The sequence below is a fragment of the Etheostoma spectabile genome, chromosome 17, assembly GCF_008692095.1.
Source record: "Etheostoma spectabile isolate EspeVRDwgs_2016 chromosome 17, UIUC_Espe_1.0, whole genome shotgun sequence".
Classification (NCBI taxonomy): Eukaryota; Metazoa; Chordata; class Actinopteri; order Perciformes; family Percidae; genus Etheostoma; species Etheostoma spectabile.
In genome coordinates, this window is record NC_045749.1 from 17,837,132 (window position 1) to 17,855,536 (window position 18,405).

At 41.2% G+C, this 18,405-nt stretch overlaps 1 protein-coding gene and 2 long non-coding RNA genes across 3 annotated transcripts in view; 2 read left to right on the plus strand and 1 right to left on the minus strand.

Annotated features, from left to right (window-relative positions):
• The window catches only part of eif2ak2 (eukaryotic translation initiation factor 2-alpha kinase 2), a 50,654-nt gene that overhangs the window by 22,189 nt on the left and 10,060 nt on the right, over positions 1 to 18,405 (plus strand). The gene's annotated exons all lie outside the window — the stretch shown is intronic.
• The window catches only part of LOC116705413 (uncharacterized), a 25,895-nt gene that overhangs the window by 4,127 nt on the left and 3,363 nt on the right, over positions 1 to 18,405 (plus strand). The gene's annotated exons all lie outside the window — the stretch shown is intronic.
• On the minus strand, positions 14,993 to 16,201 carry LOC116705415 (uncharacterized). The gene is made up of 3 exons (XR_004335931.1): positions 16,105 to 16,201; positions 15,125 to 15,191; positions 14,993 to 15,025 (listed from the first exon to the last, which is right to left on the minus strand). It is a non-coding gene; the product is annotated as an uncharacterized LOC116705415 (long non-coding RNA).

Consider the following 18,405-nt stretch of genomic DNA (forward strand, 5'->3'; position numbering starts at 1 on the left):
CTAACTTCCACCAAGTCAGCAGTGATGGAGGAAGCTAACGAGCGGATGAGAAGCGATGGGGACAAAAAAAATGATTTACAGAGCAAGTCAGAAGTAATGCACATGTCTATTAAGTTCCCAGAATGGTCGGAAGTCTGAAATATTAATTAAGTTTATGAGAGTAGAATTGTGCGGTGATAGCACGATGTACGCTGCTGTAAGAATGCAGAGTCTTAGATCAAGCACGCAATGTCCGACTTAAGGCCCATTACAGACCTTTACCCCACGCGGTCCGAAGACGGCCACTTTGCAAGCGCAAATTCGGGAACAAGAATCAGCCAAGATAGCCTTCGTTCATCAGCGAAATTGCCCGTCTAGGGTCCGTCTCACTGACCGACAAACAGTACTGCAGTCGTAACTGGCGCGCTGAGTCCCAGTTTAACACACCGGCACGCCGGGATGAGGAGTGGACACTAATCTTCACAAGGAGCGGGAGGGCCGAGGGGATTCGTTTTAAACTTTGGATCCTGGGCCGTGCCATCTTTCCCAACGTCAGGCGCGGACAAGATTTCGGTCTATTGGGAGCGGGACGGGAATGCGCGATGAAAAATCCACTCCCGTGTATGCCTCTAGGCTACCCCCAGCAACATACCAGACTGTGAAACAGTTCTCCGAAATAATGGCTTATGCACACGCAACTACTCCTCCCAGGACCAGGGACCTCTCAAACGTAAAGCCACCAACCCTGAGACATGATTTTTCAGTTACATCTCTAGTAAATATATTGGTTTGCTAAATTAAAAATGAAATTATTTGTCTTTGCAAACGCTCCTAATTTTCTTTTTGATTTTTCAAGTTCTGTAAAGGCTATATTACACAATGGATCAATTTGTTGGTCTCATGTCTTCAATTTGGAAGTGATGTGCCAGTGTTTTCAATGCCATTAATGTTATGGAATAACCACCAGCTCCATTTATGATTTTGATCTGAGAGGTCTGGTGTGGTTTGCCTAGTCAGCCAGTAGCAGCCTCCAGAAGATGTAAATCCACAATAGTGTCTTACAGCCCGGTAGTTGCACTAGGGTTTGTAGAACATAGTGTTGCCCAAGTCTCGGAAGACACTTCTGTGACCGGCCCCCTTTAGGGGACACCCCCAAAGGGGCCCAGCATGTTTGACCTACCAGTATTATTTTATCGCTGATAGTCAATCTACCCTCAGTTTGGAACTTTCCGTTCCTGCTCTCCCTAAAGTAATCAAAAGTAGTAGGGATGAGATTCTACGGTACAGCAGCATTAGGCAACATATCACCCTTTGGCGTCTCCTGTGATGGCACTACAACACTATACCACGCTAGTTTAACGATGTGATTAAGTTGTCTGCGATAAAACCGCAACATAAAAATGCTGTTTGACCCCATGTTATATGGAAAGGTTCTTTTAAAATAAAAGTAAACTGCCCCCGTTGTTGTGATTATGGCTTTGGAGCAGGACATTTAGAGGCTGATTAAAAGCTTCACTGAAGATTGTGACGGAACACATACAAGAGCTGCCCAGTGGATTTAGGCACAACTGTAGCTCCCTAGACCAAACTAATGCAACTCGTTTACAATCACACTCGTCAAGCCGCCAGTCAAACTCTACGCTCATGAAGGTTACTACAGTAATGTTCCGTTTGTTGTTTAGATACTTAATGTGAAGGTTAGGCCCGTTGACCGCGTTTCTTTTTTCCAGCGGACTTTGTATTAGACGAGCATTTTGCATTTCCCTGTAGCCTGCTATTATACGTGGCACTTATGTTCGACTACCTAACATGGAAACGGGCTACAAGGGGTACAGTACAAATATAAGGATACATTAATACCGGGTGTCCCCAGTCTGTTAGTTCTGACAGCAGCCCCCCCAGGCCAGCTGAGCTGCTTTCTGTGCGGGCTTCCTAATGCTTCTCGACACCTCAACACCAACAGGGTCACTCTATTGTACTTGTTATCTCCGTGTTTGCCTATAGCTGAATATCTGTGCTATGTGTTCTTTCGGAAAAAAATTGGAATAGTAACATCCTGATCCGTAGGCCTGCACAATATTGGAAAAAAATGACATTGCCGATATTTGCTTTCCCACTAAGACGTGAACACACAAGAAATTTTTAATTATTTTTAAAAGATGACATTATGATTATTGTTTCGCTTTACTTTTGAACAACTAATTTAATCATTCCGAATACTGCGCGGGATTTTTTAGGGGAGTGCATCTACGCAGAAGATAACCATTGAAAAACCGATCTTTTCTAATGTTGATCACTATGTTGGCTTTGTTGGTAGTTCGTAATGCCATTTAAACAAATTACCAATACAGTCAGCCCCACGTCTTCCCCCCGGTCACTCCTGTGAACTCTAACGTTATTCGTGCTACTGCTGGCTTTTGGACTCGCGGTGAAATTAGGTTATCCGATCATACACGATGGTGGATATGCAGGCCTAACCATTACGTCTATTCATATATGTACTACGCAACGGCCGCCTGAACCTGAATGACAGTGTGCTGCCTGGTTGCCTTCTTGTCGAATTCCACCCGGCTCGTGGTTCGCAATTTTCTACGCTTGGTGCACACGCGTTTGGGTGATAACCTTGATCACGACCTGCATGTCACGCGCTATGAACAAATGTGTGGTCAGAACAATAACATCAGCGAGACAATGACTGTATTTGTTACGATCTGACTGACAGACTTCCGTAGTAGAGTAGCTGTTAAGGTCTTAGCCGGCCCACTCTGAGGATACATAAACCTCCCCCGCTAAACACACGTCTTCGGGCCCCACCATGACCCGGCTTTTACCCACGTTGTTCGCTTCCTACGTGCTAACTATACTTAGCTTTAAGCTTAGTGTGTAGCAGCGTATGTTCGTTCCTTAGGCTAACATAGCGTATCGCACTTTAGCCCCAGGCTTGTAGCAGATTTGCTTGCTCTCTTAGGCTAATATATTAGCTTTAGTGGCTTAGTAGCAGCTTTCTGCTGGTTGTTTCTTTAGGCGAAACTTACTATTCAGCTTAGCCCTGGCGGTCCCAGCACGCTCGTTCGCCTTGTTTCTTTAGCTAATATATTTGCTTTAGTGGCTACGAGTAGCAGCTTTCTGCTTGTTCTTTAACTGATAACCCTTATACGTACGCCTTAGTTGGCGTTGCGTAGCAGCGTTGTAGGCTTGTTTCGTTAGGCTAACTATAGTAGCTTAGCCTGGTTGTAGTCAGCAATTATGCTTGTTTTTTTATTATGCTACCATCCCGCCTATTTGCCTTTAGACTAGGATAGGTTTCTCTTTTCATTCGCAGCTTTCTGCTTGTGCCTTTTACGGTGTAATACTATTAGCTCTTGTATCGCCGGCTGGTTTAGCATGCTTTCGCGCTTGTTTCTTTAGATAAAATACCGATTTATGCCTAGCCGGGCTCCCTGGTTTCCCGGTTTTTTTCATGCGGGGTGGGAACCCCGTCCCTCCCTCCCTTTCTACTTTTTCCCATTGACCCCCTCTACTGGACCACACGGACCCTCCGTTACTTTGTGCCATATCTATGACTTGATAGTAGATCAGGTGTGTGCTGTTCCGTTTATTATGAGCACAAACATACACACCACATCGAAACCAACCTGTAGCTGGTTACTGAGATATTCTCACGCACTAAAATTCATACTCGCGCCATTAACGCTGTACATGCGGGCAATTGCCCCCTTGCATACCAGAAAACCATCCGATTCTCGACACAGTTGGCGAGCTCTTCCCACCGTTCAACCCACCTAACAACACCCAAACCCGTTCTGGTTTCCCACTAACGTACCTCACACATCATACACTTGCCCACTACGCGAGACCTGTTTTAACAGGGGCACACTTTTTGGACATAATACCAGGACGTAATAAGTAATTGTAAAAAGCGAGAATGGTGGAATGTGTTTACCTTTTACTATCAATCGCTTTCGGCAAAAAATATGCGAGTTTAGAATCTCAACACTGCGACGCCCATGCAAATGTCGATGCTAAAATAGATATTGTTCTCGCACTTCTAATTATACGTTTGCAACATGTTTTCAAGAACTGAATCTCTGTCGCAACTGATAATTTTTTTACAGATTGTGTCTGCCACCCCCCACTTAGCGGTCTGTGGTTGGTCATTTTTGTTAGGTTACAGAGTGCAGGTTCATATCAACTGAAGTCACTGTAGGTTGTGATCGCATTCCTTTCCTCCCATATAATCGATCATGGGTGATTTTGTTTTTTCTGACAGATAGTGGTGACAATTTCCCACATGTAATGTGTATCCGCATAACTGATTGTACTTGAGTTCCTATGATCCTCGCCGCGTCTGGTCATATTACTATGTACATAACACACCTCGTTAACATTTCAGCATGATTGGTCATTATTGGGACTCTCTTTCTCCCCCCCCTCTTTTTATGATTAACTTAACTGAATTTTGATGCGATGGATTACTCACCAGATATCATGAACATTGGATCATTCCTCATTTTCGACACTGACTGTGGGGTTGAGACTTCTCATCTTCACGTATTGATGAAAAAGAAAAAGAAAAATACAATTTTGAGTATGTGACACCAACACCCACATTATAATCACCCCTTGGGTAAGCCAGGAGCACTGGTGTAGTTCTACTTCTGGAATTAACTGCCACAATCACATCATATACAAACAAAGGGGAATATGGTATATTCAGATAGACGCTATGTATAATAATGTTTTTGAATACTAAAGCATGTAAACTTGGTCTCTAATAGAAACCAAAATACAGGAGACACTATAAAATAGCTAATATGGGAGCTTTAGCAAAGAGGAGGCACCACTTCACTGTGTCGACGAGTCCTGATGTCAACACTGAACAAGATATCCAGGGCATTTTAGCAGCATATGTTGGATGTCCTTTTGTCCCCACACCATTGGGTAGGCGTTTCCATTTAGGACTACCCTCAGGGGAATCTGTAGGGGAATTGTCACATACTGTTTTTTGGAGACTGACTGAAATGATGTTGGGGGGCATTAAAAGACATAACTCTCCAAACCACCCCTATGCAGCCTGTAGAGGACTCCACCAGAAATGCACACGCCAATGCCCTAGGTCAAATGTGATCACATGCATGGCTGAAATTGTAACACAGTATTGTAACAGTATGATTAATAGTCAAAAGATGGTCCTACTTAAGTAACCCATTTAAGTAAGCTTCCAGGTAGCCAGCCTTCTTATTATTTTATGCAATTTTCATTGCTCTTCTCACCTTACATCTTACTACCACAATTTACTATTTACTTAACAACACAAGCTTTTACAGGTCACAGGGCATAACTGATCCAGAGCTATAGGTAGCAGGTCATTACATCCATGTTATCGCTGCAATAAGGCCTTTATTCTTATATAGGCCATTCACTTTACCCCAAAAATATTCTTGAGAATATTACATTGGGCTGCAAGTATAAAAGTGAGAGTCCTGGGCAATTGTATTGGAGCTAGCCACATTGTGTATTTAGTGTGGTTCTAGGTTTTATGGTAATGCTAGCCGTCTCTATTTACCCGGTGAAATATTAATCAATAACGTTAGCTGTTGTTTAATAGAGTTTTGGAATTGCATCATCAGCATCACCACCCACCTCAGCTCACACCACTCTCCACCTTGCCAGGGACCCTTCGCCAGAAGTGAACTCCAGTACACAAGAGAGGCAAAATACGTGCAAAACCAGCAAAGCGGGTGAAAATCTCACGGCTAACAAAAGTGTATTCAACTCAGTCGCTCTATCGGTCGGGGCCAACGGAGCGAGGTCCTCATATTGCATCACAGAGCTTGTGTTCTGTACGTATCGTTTAAGTTGTCAAATAGGTTCACTTTCCATCTTAATGACGAAGCTGTCGGACTTTCAGCTCAATCACATAAAGTAACCAACTGCTACAGTACTGGCTCACCCGTCCGTCGTTCAAAGAACAACTCTTGTACTTGGTAACCTGTACGTTTCGATTCCAGTATAAACGTCATTCAAGTGAGTGACATTGTTTGATTTGATACGATAATCGAAACTAATATTTTCACAGCCTGCCTACACCGCGAAACGAGATCTCAGTAAGGTGTTGTTCGCATGGAAGCAGGTTTCATATTAACATTACGGGGGCATGTTGGGGGGGGGGGGCGCGCTTTGGGGATACCTTTTTTAATGGACTGCATGCGGTGCGTGCCTGTCAAGTCAATTAATGAATTCATTTTGAATTCATTTATAAACCCTAATTATGTTTGAGCAACATCTTTGATCATGCAAGGGCAGCAAACAACAGGCTACAAGTCTGCGGAAAGACCCTACACTGTAGTCCAACGTTTACACATGAAATACACTGATAACCGGTGCGCACATAGGCCTGTGCAATTATTAAAGTATTGGTGTGGACAATATGTGGTATATCAGAAGTTAACAACAATTACCTACACGGCGTTTTGCCTATAGTATCAATAAATGCACGATTTTGTTACAGTCTTGTGCAGAATTGAGTTCATGTGTCCAGTGGTGTACACAGTGTATCAGGGTTGGGGGGGGGGGGGGGGGGGGGAATTCTTGGTTACTGTCATACACAGAGTCTAGGGCTTAGCTCTGACTGATGTTAATGTCCAGTGGCTTGGCCACAGAGTGAGTGGGCCACCACCCAGTGGCAGCTGGTTGAACCCGATGGGGATGGGCCATCTGTAAATGTGTTGCTAACACTAGTCATGTCTCAGCTAATGACAAACGTATTTTATGTTATATGCTCGCTAGATTAGCTAGATAAATGCAGAAATAGAAATATTAGTTTTTGTTTACAGTATTTAAAATTGGCTCCATCTGTTCTTGCATATGATGTTGAGCAGCATAAGTTCTAAATTGAATTGTTAGTCACAGTGCTGTGTGAGATGGCAGTTGAAAATAAGTAATACAATGATGGTCATCCATAGCAAGTCTTTTATCATGCCGCTAATGTTCTACAGCAACGGCCGAGATCCTCCTTTATGTGTCAATACTTATTTTGTAAACTTTAGTTACAGCTTGAGTTTTATGAATGGTGCGAGTGCCGCTGTGATTGACAGCAACTGCTGTGCTGTGATGTTTTTTGGCACCACTAGCAGACCTACAAGCAGTGTCAGCTGATAAGGTCGAGCCTGGGTTGAGCGCTGTGGTGTTGAAGCTGTTACTGAACTACTGCGGTGTACACTAGGTGGTAACACGATCGTCTTTATGCTAGAACAAAAGGCTTGGCTACAGTAATGGCTCAGCTTTTCTTCCAGACTGGCACTTAAAAGTGACAAACCAAAGCCTGAAGTGTCCATTAAGTCAGATGTGGTGGATTGGGAATGCCTGAGGCCCAAAACAACAATTTTGCACATTTTGAATGGCATAAGATATGTTATCCTCTAGATCTAGAGGATAAACATATTCTGGTATTCAAATCATTGGATCTGTTGAAAACTTGTTTTGTCTGTGTTACCCACCAAATAGAATGAACCAAAAATGGATTCCCATCTTAAGCTCATGTTCAATTTACTTCCAACACAGCTTTTAACTAATCTGTTGGATTTTTACACGCAGTACAGCCAGTGTCTTAAGTGCATATTTGCATTCTTCTGCATCAGTGGTGCACTTGACTAGATAAATTCCTCATCATAACTTCCTGCCTTTTAAATAACCATTTCATGACTGTCCATTTGTTGTTTATATCCAGAAAGGGGAATGACTGCAAGTAGACAGATTGACATTTGGGATAACCAATGTTGGAATTCAATTTAGCTGATAACTAGTTCATACACTAGACGTCTTATTTGAATATCCTACTGCTAAAGAGTCGTATCACTTTCACATTGTGTGACATAAATACGATACAGATGCTCTCTCTGCTTCTTTGCAGCTTTTGTGTGAACCCCTCATCCCTTCATTAGTACACAAAATCTGCATTGCACCATCAAACACCGTCTTGTGTTTTAACATGATGTGAAATCATAAACAAAGAGAGGGATTTTCCACCTTTAATTTTGACAGGACAGCTAGGTGAGAAAGGGGGTGACATGCAGGAAATCATTACAGGTCAGACTCGAACCCTGGATCTCTGCATAAAGACACAAACCTTTTAATAAAAAAAAAAAACATATTTGGTACTGTAGCCAGTTTTAATATAAGTATTAATCAATCTGTGTGTACACAAACAATGTTCTCAATGGCTGGGAGTTCATGCGTAGAGCCCCCGTGATGAACTTCGAGCAAATATTATGTTGTGTCGAGCCTCTTACCCGAGCTAACAATCTCTGTTCCCAGAACATTGTTTTGGTTGCAGGACATTCCCTTAAGGTTAGGTTTTTTGGGTTGTCTTGGTGTGAATAAGAAAGTTGGTTTAACGTTGGGAACATTAGGTTTTGGTTACATCGAAAATTCTCATAGCGTCCTAACGTTGTAAGCCTTTAGAGAAGTTCCCCTAACATTGTAACTTTTAGAGAATCCCACTACTAAAATTCCCCAACGTTGCAACCTTGGAGAACGTTCCCACTAACGTTGCAACCTTTGGAGAACCGTTCCCTAACGTTGCAACCTTTGGAGAACTTCCCCTAATGTTGCAACCTTTGGAGAACATGTCCCCTAACCATTCTTTTTACATTCCCCTAACCTTTAAAAAAACTTCAACAACCATGACACCAATTTTATTATTAGTTTAAACTTCTCTGCATGAGCAGGAATTATTATTTATATTAGCCGGAATTAATGAACAGGCAACTTGATGGATTTAAAACTTTAATATACAGTATAAAAAATTTACAAAAAATATATACAAATCGAATCAGTTTTATTGGCACTATGGACACATATAGTGCAATGTAGTGTGCAAGTGCATATTGGGAATGATAAAGTACGTCTTTTAAAGTAACACTGGACTGTAGTCGCCCAGAAATGTATTTCAAAAAATCCAAGACCAAGAACAGACATTAGCACACAGAACAACAAGCTGAATTAGGTAGGTGCTGTTATGTTTAACGGTAACACATTAACAGTTATTCAACTATAGCGATAGCCAAAAGTGTTGTAGCATATTTTAAGGTTAGCATAAAGTCCCCCCTAGCACTCACCATTCAAAGGCCATTTGACCGAAAAAACAATAATCCGGTAGATCTTAAAATACATTTAAAAAAAATACCCTAGGTTGCCTTTTGGCGAGAGTTTTGCTTAAACAAGTGTTATTCATTGCTTTTTTTTAGGACAATGCACTGGATCAACATCACGGAATGGATCACCAAAAAGTAAATGGGAAAATAAGGACTCCTTCGTCAATTCCTTGAATTCATTGCAAAAATATTTGCTCCTACGTTTTTATAGTAAATTAATGAGGAAAACAAGTTTAACAATACATTTAACTAGTTTCAGCATATAAACTGTAAACTGGGGGCGCAGAAATTTCAAAAACAAAAGCTGGACAGATGTGATTCCATGTCGGTTACTTTTGTAAATCATGATAAATTTAATTCATGTTTCATTTCCTCCTTATAAACCCATATATTATGCCCTCTCTATAGGTAGTTCATAATTGCATGGTTAGTGATTTGTCTGTTAGCATGTTGAAGTGTCTTAGCAAGAAATCTAGACGCAACCTAGTGGCTGCAAATGTATGGTGGCTTGCGAGCTGGAAAAACCAAACTTAGTCAGGCCAACACATCGTGTTAGAGTCGGGGGGCTTAACATAAGGACAGCAGAGTTGCGATGGTTCTGCGTGACTTCCTTGCTACTTGAAAACAAGGAGAGTGCTGCTGCGGGAACAGTGGCCTTTCGAATCGGCTTTGCCGTGACTACTGGAAGAACCCGACTTAAGCTTTTCTTAGGATAAAGGACAAAAAATGGCAAGAAGTCATCTTAAAAAAAGGAAAGAGGTTTGGAGTAGTGCCAACAGGATACGGCAAACGTTTCAATCTATCAACTAGCGTTGCTCTGGTTGGTTGTAGCGCTATCCTATTGGGTGCAAAGGGAATTTTAAAAGACAACGTTTAACCGCCCCTCAGATCGAGCTCTGCCAATGGGGAGTTCCCAGACCCAAACACTTGATGTGGGTCTGGCTTGTAAGGCTAGGAGTGTCTTTGAGCAAAAACCAAACTGCATCCGATGCCTAGGAGGAGTTAAAGTCCGCGGAAAGGCTATAAAGTGCGCACGTTAAATTTCAACTAGTTTCGTACAAAATTACATCATAAAATTACAGGACAGAAGAACTACATTTCCATACTACTTGTGACTTGTCACAATAGCGTTTGATAATCAGACAGTGCATTTTCCTAACACAAATTTTGCCGCTGACTATGAGCCCACTCTCCAGCTCCGCCTTCAGTTTACTTGCTCGGTCGGTCTTCTGGCTTCTCACACAGCCATCCACTTGATTGATTTCATTCTGCAAAAACAACAACAAACAACTTCTACTAAGATCTTTTTACAACAATATAATACTACCATACCATATTCATGAAGCTCACTCCAACTATTATGCACTTTGGAAACTGAGATTGATATCTTCTCAAAATAGTGTTATCTGTGCTGCTTGTATTTGACATTATTCACATACAGACACCGCAGAGTCTGTTTTGGACTATATGGAGAACATTGTATACTTAAAGGTGCTGTGAGTAACATTCAGAACCTTAATATAGCAGCAACCCTCTTTCTTTCACCCTCTCCTTTCCCTTGTAATCAGCTGTCAGCTGTAACCGCTGGGTGAGCACTGCTCTCCACATGAACCCGGCCGCGGTCATCTTCTCAGGATTTACTTTGGCATTGTTTTTCCGTGGTGGCCACACAGAAAATGTTCATTACATTGTTTTTTACGTTTTTTTTAAAGTTGGGACTGAGAAGTTTGTTGATGTTCAAATTCTTTGGCTAAATGCTGGTCGGCACAATCTTACTTACAGTACCTGTAAAGACGTCATCTAATTGCAGTAAGTAAAAAGTAATATTTACCTGGAGTTAAAGGTGGCATGAGATAAAATACTAAGTATAGTACTACCTTACATTTGTTCTTAAGCACAGTACTTGCGTAAATATAACTAAGTACATTGCCACCGTGGTCTGTTGGTGACATCAATACGTAGCACACCTGTGGAAGCTTCATGCGCCAAGTGAATCAGTAAGAATAATAAGAATATGGTCATCTACCTCTGGGGAAAAGTCTGTAAAAATCTCAGGAGTCTGACTTTGGCATCATTCCAGACCTTGATGTATGCAGGTGATAAAGGATGAAATAACATGTAAGTTAGCCGCAAACTGGCTAATAATAAAATTAGTATCAGTTGAGCGTGTGCAAAGTAATAAAAGAAAGAAATCAGCTTATCTGCTACCTACAGTAATCCCATACTGTGAATAAATAAACTGATGTTGTTACCAGTATACCCAACTGGTTTCTTATGTTATAATAAGCCTACATAGTATGCCAATCGTTTGTTAAATTTCAAATAACATCAATGATTGTTCTGTTCATGATAGACCACCCACTCCTGCTTTCATGGCCAGTAGAGAGTTTCCAAAGGAGTTCAAAGTAAATCAAGCCCAGAGCAAAGATATTCCACTCGCGTCATAGTACTTCTCCCTCTTTTGGGACAGGAAATAAACACAGTATGACAAAAGACACTTCCGAGCATCAGTTATCCTTCATTAATCATCATGGAACTATTAACTAGTTATGCATGAGGTAAATGAAACATCAGCTTTTCGTTCTACTGGCACAAAAGTCGTACACGTTTCATGTCACTTGATTTTACAGCTCTCACCGCCAACTGTGATGACAGGTGAGAATAAAGTGTGAAAGGGCATAATCGCATCACCGATAAGCCCATAGAAGACCATATTTAATACAATATACAGAATAATTAAAAATGGTCAGTAAAGACCATCTCACTTGTTCGGAGCCATGTAAGATGTGGTTCCTTTGTCTCCGTTCTGCCATCAATGCAGAGTCATCTCTATCACTTTGGTGACTAGACCAAAGTCCCCATCTTACTACTCCATCCAGCCCAAACAGGATGTTTTCAGCTTAACATTGAACAGAAATTGAACAAAATAAACACATGAGCATGATGTGAAGTAAGAGCTTGATTCAGAAAGGGTCTGTGTTTGAAAGCAGCTTTCATCTAAAACAGTCAGCTGTGGCTTTCATTGGGTCTTAGACATTGGTCGACAGTGTTTCCCAAACTTAGGGGGGGACCCAAAATGGGTCGCAGACCCGTTTTATGGTCGCCAAGTGGCAGAGTAAATGCTATCAATCTTATGTGAAATGAGCGTTCTTTTTTGCTCCAATGGTCTGTTCAGCTCAGATGCTGTGGGGGTTTTCTCTCTCTATCTTTCTCATCCTAGGCGGCGGATAAGAAATGAGGTTGAGAAAAGGTGAGACACAGAAAGAGAGAATAGAGAGCTTTTGTTTTTGTCTACTTTTATAATGGAATAAATAAACTTCATCATAATTATCAATTCATGGTTTGTTCCATTGTTTGTACACAGTTTAAAAATGTAGATGTGTTACAATGATTCAGGGTGATTTTTGAAAATTTGGGTCCCGGGGAGACACAAAATTTCTCTTTTGGGTCTTGAGCTGAAATGTTGGAACCACTGGTCTGATGAACATATAGCCTTATCTTTATTAGTTGATCACCAATATAAAATTATGGTAAATATTGTAAGGTGGCATTTGTTTATTTATTATATTTACGTGTTATTAAGTTAGGCTAATGTAGATTTATTAATGTCACGTAGTAGTATGTTTAGGGTCTTGAACCGATGGTCTAAAAGTCATGATCCTACCAAGATTAATATTGTGGGGATTAATATAAACTGGCTTAGAAAATGATCAAACTTTGACATAATTCAAAAGTTGAGAAACATTAATAGAAATTAACACCATGAGTTATGTAAACAAACATTTACCAAGCGGAAAAAGGTTGTACAACTCCTGCCAGCCTAAAAATATTACAGTCATATATTTTTCTTTTTATTATATGTATATATATTTTTTTAGCTCGTTACTTTGCCACTAACTCATTCCGATTGAGGTAGTTTCTTTGATCATGCCTGGGCGATGATTTGGACCCCTTCTAAACCATGACTGCCAAGGTTACAAGACACCCCTATGCCAGTCAGCCACAGAAGTGTTCCAGTCATGCTGAGCATGTAGGTAACCCTACAAAACACTTCCTTCCTCCTGATTAACGCACCTCCTCTAACGGTTATTCTGGGTTATTCCTGGCTCAGGCAGTACAATCAACATATTGGCTGGTCCAAGGAAGCCATCTTGCAAAGAAGTTGTAATTGTGGTGCTGTCTGACCTCAAATTGATTGCCCCCATCTTAGTCTCCCTCTATGTCAGTTTTGCCCCAGCCACACACTGCAGAGTCTGTCTCACCTTAAGGTCCTGTGGATGTGTTCCTTGGAGTGGATATATTCCACACTAACATTTGCTGAGCAATGCTGAGACTTTCTTCTTTCTCGTTGAGTCTTGGGAGACTGAGTGTTCTTCTCATCAATCCAGTCTTTAAGGGTTTGGTGTTACATAACCCATATGAATATACAGGACTTTGCCGAGAATTGTCTAAAGACCTGGAGAAAAAATTCTACTCACCTTTAACTTAAACAAAAAGTTAAGATTTAAAGGGTGTGTATTAGACTTACTGGACAGATGCTGACTGCCGCTAAACGTCCCATTGGTATCTTGAAGCCTCACAAAATGTGTAGTATCTTACAATATTACAGTGGAGGAGGTCTGATAATGTCCCCACCTCTCGGAAGCTTTCCTAATCCAAAAGAGAATGAGAAATGAATCAGAAGACAGACAGCTAGACAGATAGGTATATAGATAGATACTGTATTAATCCCAGTGGAAAATGTCACTATTAAAGCCGCTTGCAAAAACCGCAAAGAAAGTACTTGGACAAGTACTGCCATGCTACATAGCACAGACTGAACCTAACTATTGCATACTTACTCTACACAGCAGACAATCTTCACAGCATACTACTTTTCAGGAGTTATCTCTTGCCTTGTAAACACGACCAAACCTCCTCCCAAGACGCTCTTGGAATCAAATTCTGAAGTAACCTGTTGAGATTAATACTATTGTTTAGGCAAAAAGGGGTAAACCAACAGATATCTTCTTGATTGTACATCAGTTTCGGAGAGAGGTTTAAGACCCATATCAGGATAAAAACACACATGCTACAATGCAAATTATGTTTTTTGTTTTTTTTCCCCATACCTTGACTGGGTGGATGTCTATTCTGACTTTTTCCCATTTTTGTCTTTGACAGCATGCTAAAGAATAGATGAAAAAATAGATTTATCATGTTGAACCCAGATCTGATTATACTCTAAGTAGTCCTAGTTCCACTCTAGGACCTGAACATGTCAACACGGCAAAATATATACATCATTTGGGAGGGACTTCCTCTATAAGGAGGGGGGAGAGGAGGGATACAAGTAGTCACTGGTTAGTCTGCATACAGAGTAAGCAAATAAAACACTAATATACGTATTTATGAAAGAAAGTGCAGACCTTGATCCTTGGATGAGTTAGTGAATCAGTGAATATTCCTGAGCACCTTGTACCGTTGACATACTTTGGGCGGTGAAAGAGACTCCCTAGGAGAAACTTAATAAGATGCATGAGTACCAGCCTTTTCAGCATTAAGCTCTACAACTGTTTTTATGGGTAGTATCTTACAGTGAAGTTGCAACATCGCTTGGTGCCTTTTCCACACAGCTGACCTTATGGGAATTACAATTCACAAAACACGGTACAATATAGTATGTTCCATAATATAATGTACAGTCCCGTAGCCCTGTTGAACATCTTGTTAAACCCCAATATGGACCAAAAAATAAACTTCCTTTCTCTAATAATGCAGCTACAGTACATTCTGTAAATTTCATAAAAGCAGATTTTTCACACCTGAGCTTTGGAAAGGATGGCTGAATCAGCGAATATTATTGTGCATTGTGTTCATGACGTGCTTTGTGAGAAGATTCATGGGACTCCCTAGGGAAATAATGAGAGACAAGAGTACAGTACAATACAGTATGACCCGAAGTATAACTCCATGGTCTGCTCTTTTAGCAATAACAATAAGTGCCTTACAGAGTAGTTGATTGCACTGGAACATAGGTGATGTAGCATCTTCGGACACTGTTGACCTGACGGACACCTAAAGGCACAGTCAGAAATATACTTCTTAATGTACAACTGTGTCACTAGAAACATTGGTAAACACACAAAAGGTACACAAAAAATGGTAGTAGTGTACCGGTAGTAACAAATCATTTGTTACCTTCCGAAAAACAGTACTTATATTCGTTACCCTCTTTTTCAGAAGGGTAGTTATTGGTTTCAGAAGGGTAACGAATCAGAAAAAAAGTAACCAACCTTTTGAAAAGGATAATAATCACTTTGTCACTCTTTCAAAACAGAACTAATCACTAACTACTCTTTTTGTGTACCTTTGTTAAAGTGTTACCGAAACATTTTATTGAAAAGTAAACAAAAGTAGCTGCGGGTTCAGAACTGCAGTCACTCACGGCGTTTTTTTCCATTACATGGTACCTGCTCGATCGGCCGCCATGGCCCGGCCTTCTTTCTCCATGAGATTAGTACACCGCTTATGCATGAGGCGAGCTGTGGCTGGTCGTCAAATCAGGAACTGTATATAGTACCTAGTACTACAAAGTAAGTAGTAGGGACTTTTTTTCGTAAAGGAAAAACAAAAAGGCGAGTAGAGTCGAGGCGAGTCGAGTAGGTACCATGCAGTGGGAAAAGCTAATATTAGGAAGCATGACTAACTACAGCTGGATATCTTTTCTACATGCATAAACAAAATAAAAAATATATTTCAAAAAAACGGCCTGGACAAAAAGACAATTGGAGGTCACAATTACCGCAAACTGCACCTCCAATATAACGGGAATCAACACCTCTCTAAACCACTTTCATAAAAAATGAACATCATGACCTTGTGAAGGTAGATGTGTGGCAAGACCGTTGTATTACACTGCTGTACCTAATACACTGGCAACTGATTGTACAGTACTTGATGATTTGAAGAAGTACAAAATATGAAATACCTTGCTGTCCCAGTCTGTCTGTTCTTGAAGAGCAGACCAGGCCAGCTGAGCTGGTTTCTGTTTCGCTTCCTTCAATCTTACCCGCACCCACAGGGTATCTTATTGTTGATCAGTACTTTTAGAAATCTGTGTAGTGTGAGAAGATGCGGAAGAAGTTTAGATCATTGTTACGTAACATTCAATTGGTTACAACTGAACACCAATCTAGAGTTATCAATAGAGTGTCGTGTGTAGTGTATATTCATGTTGCAGAGGTCCAGGTTCATACTCACACAGGGTCATGGGGTGGGACCGTCTCTCCTTTCTTCAATGAAATGGCATAGTTTTTTTTTTGACAGTAGTGGTCACAAGTCCTATGAAATTTGTCCCTCTATTTTCCTCCCTTTGTCGTTGGTTCCCATAAGGCTCGGAGTTCACATTGAGGCGCCTTACCTTTACTGTAATAGACAAGTGACATTTAACAACACAACACATTTCACAAAAAAACATGAAACCGCAAAACTCCTTTGCATCTGCTGTCTCATACTGACAAACCGCACTGAAAACCTTTCACCTTATAACTATATCTCATATTCCATACAAAGTTATAATCTCATGTTTAGTTGGCATATGTTACACTGAGTGCATCATTATATTAATTTCTATTTAAACAGACACAATGGCGTTTTTCCACTGCTGGTAACAGCTCGGCTCGGCTCGCTCGGCCCATTCTATGTCCGTTTTCCATTGTAGATTGAGTGAAGCCTCCGCGTGGCTGGTCACTATAGCAACGCGTGATGAACGTAATTTTCAGCGCGACTCACAACAGCACGTGCATCTCGCCCGCGGCCAGAAGAAATGTTTTTGTTTCAAAAGAAGCTGAAGGAAGCAACAAAAATCACCGCTAAAAAATGGGAGTTTGGGAATTGGGACACAAAAGGGTAAGTTAAGTTCTGGTAAAGTTAGCTCATTGCATGTGTTCAGCGTCGCCGTCAGTATTTACTATACCTATATAAAGTACATGAACTTTAGCGACCATGGATTACACACCAACATGTGTGCTGTGTAATGTTTGTTTCAAGGATTCACGCTTTGTAAATCGCACGCCGCCGAAGTCTGTGGGGCGATGTCCGACCGGTGAGATCTCTGGTTCTGACCTGCTGGACTTGTATAATCTTTATGGAAGTCAAGAGAAGCAGTTATGACAACGACTGGGATGCATCTGGGCCAGCAGAGCGGGGGGGGGACACTGTCACAGAGGGGCAGAGGAAGAAGACCGGGAAGTTTGGGAGGGTTTGATGCGCTACTTGAAAAGCTAAATAAAAACTTTTGTTATATATATGTCTTGTTTTTTTAAAGTAACAGTGTGCAAATTGGAAACGACATGAAGCACTAGTAGCCGAACAGTTGAAAAGTGAGAATAGTGCCGAGAGTAGATAACTGTCGGCGTCCGGCTAGATTGTTTTAAATGTGTTTGTTCTGGAAAAACACTCCGCACTCTTGTTTGCTAACAACGCGGTCATAAGTGACGATTCTCTCGACCAACCAGCAGTCTGATGGAACACGATCTACCTTTTGGTATCGCCTCGGCTCGGGAACTCGACTGAGGTGGTACTAAAAAAAAGTACCTGGTAGCAGGTCCCAGGGATTTTTTCGGTAATGGAAAACCTGTTTCCAGAACAAACGGGACATTTAAAACAAATCTAGCCGGACGCCGACAGATTATCTACTCTCTGCACTATTCTCACTTTTCAACTGTTCGGGCTACTAGTGGCTTCATGTCGTTTCCAATATTGCACACTGTTACTTTAAAAAAACAAGACAATATATATAACAAAAGTTTTTATTTAGCTTTTCAAGTAGCGCATCAAACCCTCCCAAACTTCCGTCTTCTTCCTCTGCCCCTGTGACAGTGTCCCCCCCCCCCCGGCTCTGCTGGCCCAGATGCATCCCAGTCGTTGTCATAAGCTTCTCTCGTGACTCTCATAAAGATTTAACGAAGTCTCAGCAGGTCAGAACCAGAGATCTCACCGGTCGGACATGCCCACCCGACGCGTCTGCGGCGGCGATTTTACAAAAGGTGAATGCTCTGAAACAAAACAGACACAGCACACATGTTGGGGTGTAATCATGGTCGCTAAAGTTCATGTCTTTATATAGCGTATAGTAAATACTGACTGCGACGCGTGGAAAAACATGCAAATGTTAGCTAACGTTACCAGGAAACTTAACTTACCCTTTTGTGTCCCAAATTCCCAAACTCCCATTTTTTTAGCGGTGATTTTTGTTGCTTCCTTCAGCTTCTTTTGAAACAAAACATTT